Source organism: Arachis hypogaea, chromosome 8, assembly GCF_003086295.3.
Source record: "Arachis hypogaea cultivar Tifrunner chromosome 8, arahy.Tifrunner.gnm2.J5K5, whole genome shotgun sequence".
Taxonomy (NCBI): Eukaryota; Viridiplantae; Streptophyta; class Magnoliopsida; order Fabales; family Fabaceae; genus Arachis; species Arachis hypogaea.
Window position 1 is genome coordinate 49438849 of NC_092043.1, and position 7389 is coordinate 49446237.

Consider the following 7389-nt stretch of genomic DNA (forward strand, 5'->3'; position numbering starts at 1 on the left):
TTTTTGAATGATCATTTACAAGGTTAATGTGAAAAGTATTATTTTTGCTGATATCGGGTTATATAATTGGATGTAAGTACAAAACTGTTTTACACTGATATCAAAATTAAATTCAGCAATTGATAACAAAATGAATAGTGTAGTAGTTTCAAATAGGTATGAAGTTGCAAACTTAGATAGTCACCAATAAATTTCATGAATGGGGTGATTTCCCTTATGTATTTTTCAGCTTTGTCTGATAAAGTAGTATATTAACCCAAATATAGCACCTATATATTATATAGCATAGTTGACATGACATTTTCTAAAATTAAAGGAAAATGTATTTCAATTTTTAAACGTAGTATTTTGAAACTAGCGAGGATATGGATCAGTAATTGAGGCTTTATTGACTGATTCTTGTGCTGGTCCTTTTGTCGATGTGTTTGATCCTGTATTCAGCAAAAATGCAGGTTCTGAAGGTACTGCAAGTGTGACCGAATGATTATTAAGCATGAGTAAAACTGTAGCCATGGTTGGTCTATCAGCTTCATTTGCTTGAACACATAGTAAAGCAATGTGGATGAATCTTATTATTTTATTCTGTGAACTATTTCTTAATGAGGTATCTACAATGTTTGAAATTGTCCCATCCTTCCAATTTCTCCATGCCTGCAAGAATTTTCTCAGATTAGTATCCTTTTATTAATTTGTGCTAACAATTAATCTTCCGAGCCCTTGCTATTAGGTCTGTGTGGTAACTCTTAAGGTACAAATAGATAAGGAAGGCATAATGAGAAAACAGTGTGATATTCAGGTGCCATATATCCACTACATAACAAGATAGGTAACATAGTGTCAATTAGTAAGCTTAATGATATTAATACTAAAGGAAAACTAAGTAGATTTTAATATATACTTACTAAGTTCCAACAATTCTATTTGTATTAGAGTGAGTTTGACTTGTAACAAATAGTTTCGCAGTACCAAAATCTGATATCTTAGGATTCATCTTTTCATCTAAAAGAATATTTGCTGCTTTGAGATCACAATGAATAATACGCAATCGAGAATCCTCATGAAGGTAGACAAGGCCTCGAGCAATACCTCCAATGATTCTGTGGCAGCTTTCCCAATTCAAATTTGCTCTCTTGCTGGGATCTACACATGTATATATTCAAAGCACATGAAATTTAAAATGATCTCATTAAACTTAATTTGAAACCAAAATGAAAAAAATAGAGGTATTTAAACCTACCAAATATAAAGTAATCAAGACTTTTATTGGATACAAATTCATAGACGAGTAACCTTTCCCTTCCTTCCAAACAAAAACCAAGTAGGCTAACTAAATTTCGATGTTGAAGCTTAGCCAGTAACAACACTTCATTCTTAAATTCTAGGTCTCCTTGACCAGAACTCCTTACCAACCTTTTTACAGTCCATTAATGAGAATACCCTAACAAGTAAAAACATACAATATATATATAGCCAGAAATTATTTGTCAAGAATATATATATATATATATATATATATATATATATATATATATATATATATATATATATATATATATATATATATTGTTATTTTTTTTATTTTTTTAAATATAGATTTTGTAGATGACTATTTTTCGTATGCTCAGTTAGAAAATCATCTCTTCAAAATAAGATGCAGGCACACTCAAAAGTGATAATCATATTATTTGACAATATTATAGCAAGTTTTAAGAATACAAAACATAAACAACTTATCATTAAAAAATTCTGTGGTGGCTATTATTATAGTAGTTATGACACTTTAGTAACATTTAAAAATTATAGTTAAAGTTAAAGTCACATTTTTTTTACTATTTGGCTACACTTTTTAATTTGAAAAAAAAAAGTGTGATCAAATAAAAAATGTGATGTTAAGTTTTGAAACTTTTTTTTTGGTGTTTTATCAAACTTCCATTGCCACCACAATCATACCATAGTGATCTTATAATTCACCTATCTAATATTACTACTATAACAGACTTTGTAAACAGCCCCAAATCCACCTTGTCCAAGCTTATTAGCATCAGAAAAGTCATTTGTAGCGTCTCGTATACTCTCCAAGTTAAATTGTAATGACTCAACAATTTTCATATCTTCAGTGTTATCATCCTCTGGTGTTTGACATGGATGACAATTTAAATTAACCGGGTAATTCCCAAAATTGATAGAAAAAAAATGTGAGTCTTTTTATGTTATAAGCAGGGACGGATCCAGAAATGATATTATGGGGGGGCCAATAATACATATAATATTAAAAATTATGTAAAAAAATTATATAATATAAGATGTATTACAAAAATATATTGACAAAGAATATATTTTAAAGTAAAAAGAAATATGTGTATACTTTTTACTAACGAAATAGTCGATTCTTCATATCATAAAATTCACCGATAATAGAATTTGTGTAAAATTTTTCAGTAATTTTCTTTTCAATATAATTAAAAGAAAATTATCAAGAAATTCATCTTTTATTTTGTTTCTAAGTTATTTTTCACAATATTCATAGTTGAAAAAGATCTCTTAATTGTAGCAGTTGAAACAGAGAGAATTAATACCAAATGAATAAAAAAAGACGGCTATAAGAAGAAAAAAAATTCACTTTATGATATTTGAAATTTTTTATTTAATTAAAAAATATTAGTAATAATATCTTTTTCAAAAATTTTTAATATTGTTACTTACTTTTTAGATATTAAAAATTATTAATATTTAAATTAGACTGAATTTTTATTTATACTAGACTAAATACTAAATATTTTTTTTAAAAAAATTAAATTATACATAATAACTTATTACTCTTAAAAAATGTTGGGGGGCCGAGGCCGCCACTCGCCCCCCCTATATCCGTCCCTGGTTATAAGAATACATTGTACTTTTTTAATATTAAGCAGTGTTTAAAAGTAACTTTTTCAAACACAAATTAAAAGAGAGTTAGAGATAAACAATACATAATTTTGTTTGGTAGTTGAAGTATGTATAAAAAGTTTTCTATTTTAAGCGGAATATTTTTTATTTTCTGTCGTATAAAAAAGTGAAAATAACGAAAAAGAAAAACCTAGAAAAAACACATAAAAATTTGTCCTACATGTTAAAATTGCTATTAAGAATTAAATCAAATATTGAATGAAGTCATAGATCAAATTAAACATTTCAACTCACTTGAATTGCTTTTCCTTTGCTTCCTCTTTCTTAGATACCTGCTGCGAATAAAAATAAACATGAACATAATCACAGCCACTATAGGTATTGTTATGGCGATGACTAGTATTGAAGTGTGGCTCTTTCCTGCAAAATTTCATATATAATCTTTAGTGGGACATAAGATTAACATCAATTTCTTAATTAGATACTTGTAATAAAGTTTAATATTTTTTTAAAAAAATAATAAAAGTGCATTAAGCTACTAGGGTTGATACAGTGATAAGAAGTTCGGATAGTGTAACAAAGAAAGAAAGCAAAGTGAATTTATCTTAATGAACAAGTATTTAACAGCAGAAGAGAAGAGTAAAATTATCTACCATGATTAAAGTGACTATATATGTATTGTTAAAATTAAAGTAATATTTTTTATATTTTAATAACACTTTTTTTAACAATACTTTCTATACAAAATGTTATTTAACAATACAGTTTTGCTAGAAAATTAATTAGGAGGATAGCCAACTAGAATCAACTAGTTGAAAAACAAGAAGTCTGTTATAAAAAAAATCTCTCACCATTCTAATTTTTTAAATTTTAAAATTAGAAATATAAATGATTGAATTAAGTTGGCTTAGGTCGTAGATGGCTCCTAAATTTTTTTCTTTAACAATAAAAGAATATTATTTTAATTTTAAAAATATTTTTTAAAATACTATAATTAAGGTAGCCAACACAGCATGACATACTAGAACTCCTCCTTTGGACATAATGCATTTTATGGACTTTACTTTTTTTTATGTTTATTACGGATAGTAAATACCTCCTGAAGACGGGTTAGTTACAGAGGTGGTGGTGGGCGGCGGAGATGCTGGCGGCGAAGGTGGCGTATACGCCGTTGGCCCATACAATTGATACGATGTCTCAAATCTCATAAAACAACTTGGCCTAACAACCCTACCACCCATGCTATCCTTACAACAATCTTTTGATATTCTTTCAATAGATTGAGCTATGCAGTTATCACAATCTTCTCCAGACAAATCAGGCGTGCACTGAACAAGACCATAAACATCATCAAAATTGGGAAGACTAAAGTTTCCCACAGCATACTTTAATCGAGAGTCACCAGAAGAAACTTTGCTTTTTAAGCCATTCAACAAATCGTTCAATTTTATATTGAACTCATTCAAATCCGTGGCATTTTTGTCGCTTTTCTTGTAATAAGCCGGTCCATTGTCCATCCGGTCGAATATGCTGCGGTTCGAGTATCGCAGCATGCATAGTTCGTCGTTGTACCACCCGATAGCCACCTTGCGATTCGGACAAACCGCCGTGAGATTGGCTCTGGATTGGTTTAGGCAAGTTCGGCACTGCTCCGGCTTAATGTCTCCTCTATATAGTCCAATGGCGTACACTCTGTTTGGGTACTCGCCGTATGAGACGTTGTAGAAACCGTAATCGATTTTTTTGTTGTTGAGAATATTTGACATAAGAGTGTTGAAGTTGGTATGGTAGGTGCTATTGGTTGTGTAGTTGCCTTCAATGTCTATGGTAATGCTATGCTCATCACAGAAGTATTGGAACTCCTGCGAAGTTACTGAAGCGTGTGATTCAAATGCTAAGTTACTAGCAGCGAAGAGAAGGCAACATAGAAAGGACAATGTCCTTAAAGAAAGAAAGATCTTCATGGTTGTGTTATGGGAATAAGAAGTGATACATGGGAAAGTGTTTCTTTAATGGAAAAATTTAAGGTCAATTATAATGTACATCTGTAAAGAATAATGTTACTGTATATCAAAATTAGTCTTCAAAGCCGGTCACATTATAAAATATATGTTCAAATATAAATACACATTAAAATAAAATTAAACCACACATATATTTATAATACATTTATAACTGATTTTAGTGTATAAATAATAATTTTTTATATATAAATTTGCATAAAATTAAAAGAGTAGATATTTTTTGTCCATGTATTTTTTGACATGTGTCTATCTTTCTGTGATTGGAAGTTGGTTCCCATCTTGGTTTTGGAGTCTGAAGATGAGGAAAGTCTATTTATTTAAAGTTTATATATTAAAATTTGGTTTTTATACAGGTCTCTCAAAACCGTTACAGTATTTATTTTATTCTGTTAATTCAAATAATTCAATAAATTTTTTTTAATATTTTACAATAATTTTGATCTTACAGTTAAATATACATTTTACACTTTTCACACATTTTTTATTTTTAATATTGGGTTAACAATAGTGTTTTTCTAAATTGTGATCTACTATGGTATTTTTTTAAAATGTGGGATGATTTAATTTACAAAGTACAAATCAGACTGCCTGATTTTTAAGAGATACCAAACTCGGACCGTCCGATTTTTGTACTCGGACTGTCCGATTTGTGTTTAAAAAATAAAAAAAGTTTGGAGTACACAAATCGGACGGTCCAATTTGTGTACTCCAAAATTTTTTAATTTTTCACCGATTTGTGTACCCCAAATTTTTAAAATATTTTAAACACAAATTAAACCGATTTGTATGCCTTCCATAATTTAAAAAAATACAAAAAATTATCACGATAAAATATAACACTCATCCTACTTCCATATCCAAATTTTTTAAGTGTCTTTTCAAGCTTACATGTTTAAAGGTTAAAAATCACCATGAATCATTACTCCCCGCTGCCGCCGCCTCCCTCTTCTCCCCTTCCTTCCCCTTTTCTCTCTTCCAACTCCAGCAGAGGCACCACTGCCGGCATTGCTTCTCTGTTCTCCACATCTCCTACGCCGTTCACCTCTTGCGTCGCCGCTCCCGTCTCTCCCCCTTTGGCTGCTGCAAGCGTCTCTTCCCGCTTGCCCGTGTCGCTGCCGCCAGCGTCTTTTTGCCACTGTTGGACAAACCTTTGAACCCGTCACTTGACCGGTTCAGTTCTCGCAACCTTACTCTCTCATCCATTCACACTCACTCTGCGTCTCTGCTTCGCCTCTCAGACCTCCTCGCCGCCACTTCCTCGTCTCCACTGTCCCTCGACATCGCCTCTCAACACTTGGTTTGTGGCCTCGCCTCTTCTTCTGAGCCTCCGCGTCTTGCCAACTCGCCGTGCCTCTCTCTGTCGCCGTCAGTCCGTCACGGTCCCACTGCGTTGCCCCTCCCTTTCCGTGGCCAATTTACTGTCCATCTGCAGTCAGCAGGTAGGCTGTTGCCATTACCTCTGCTCTTTTTTCTTTTTCTTGATGATATAATGTGATTTTAGGTTTAGGTTGGGTCTTTTTGATACAAGTTTAGCTGTGATTTTGGTTTAGGTTAGGTATTTTTTAAAGGGTCAAGTATATTTTTGTCTTGAAGTATGTCAAAAGGTTGAAAAATATCAGCTTTTATTTTATTTCAATTTTCTCCTAAAAGTTTTTTATTTGCATGAAATGTACCAGGAAGCTAATCGTTTAAGAAATTTAGGATTAATTCAGCAACAATTTCTTAAGTAACCTTTTCACACAAGCACTGGCCCCTAATTGTCAAATATTATTGCTAAATTGGTCATAAATTTCTTGAAAATTTAGTTGTTGGGGTAATTTGATGCAAGTTGAAAACTTTTAGACAAAATTAAAACAAAATAAAATTTAGTATTATTTTTAAAAGTTTTGACAAACTTCAGGACAAAAAGTATACTTAACCTTTTTATGAACTATTGGCAGCTAGGTTTAGTTTGATTGTTATTTTTTAGCATATGCATTATGTTGTATTAGACTAGTTAAGGGTAGATTGTGTACTTTTTGACATGAATTTGTCTATTTCTCAGGTATGACAATTTGTCTTCTGAAACTCTGTTTATTACTATTTAAACTATGTTTGAATTATGGATAAAGACAATGTTTATTTCGATTTAAGTCTTGACGACAATGAAGATTATGCTTGTAATATGGTTGAAGAATATTTAAGTCCCTTTTTTTTAATTTTTCTTTGAAAATCCATAGATATCCACTCTGATCCGGGATTGGGTGAGGAATTGGTACCCGTCACTCGTCAATAGGAATGGCAGCAGTACGTACCGTGGGTACTCGCCCTGCCCCTACCCGGTTGGGGCAGGTTTGAACCCAACCCGGAGCGGGGCGGGTCTGAATCATGGCGGGTCGATAAGCGGGGCGGGGCGGGGTCGGGTTCAGGCTAAACCCGCTCCTACCCGTCCCGGAGTGCATATATAATCTTTTGATTAATTTTTAAAAAAATATTAATA

The 7389-nt window shown here is 31.9% G+C and overlaps 1 pseudogene; it reads right to left on the reverse strand.

The window, feature by feature from the left end:
• Window positions 1-272: 272 nt before the first annotated feature.
• On the reverse strand, window positions 273-4850 carry LOC112705482 (cysteine-rich receptor-like protein kinase 29; annotated as a pseudogene).
• Window positions 4851-7389: the final 2539 nt, after the last annotated feature.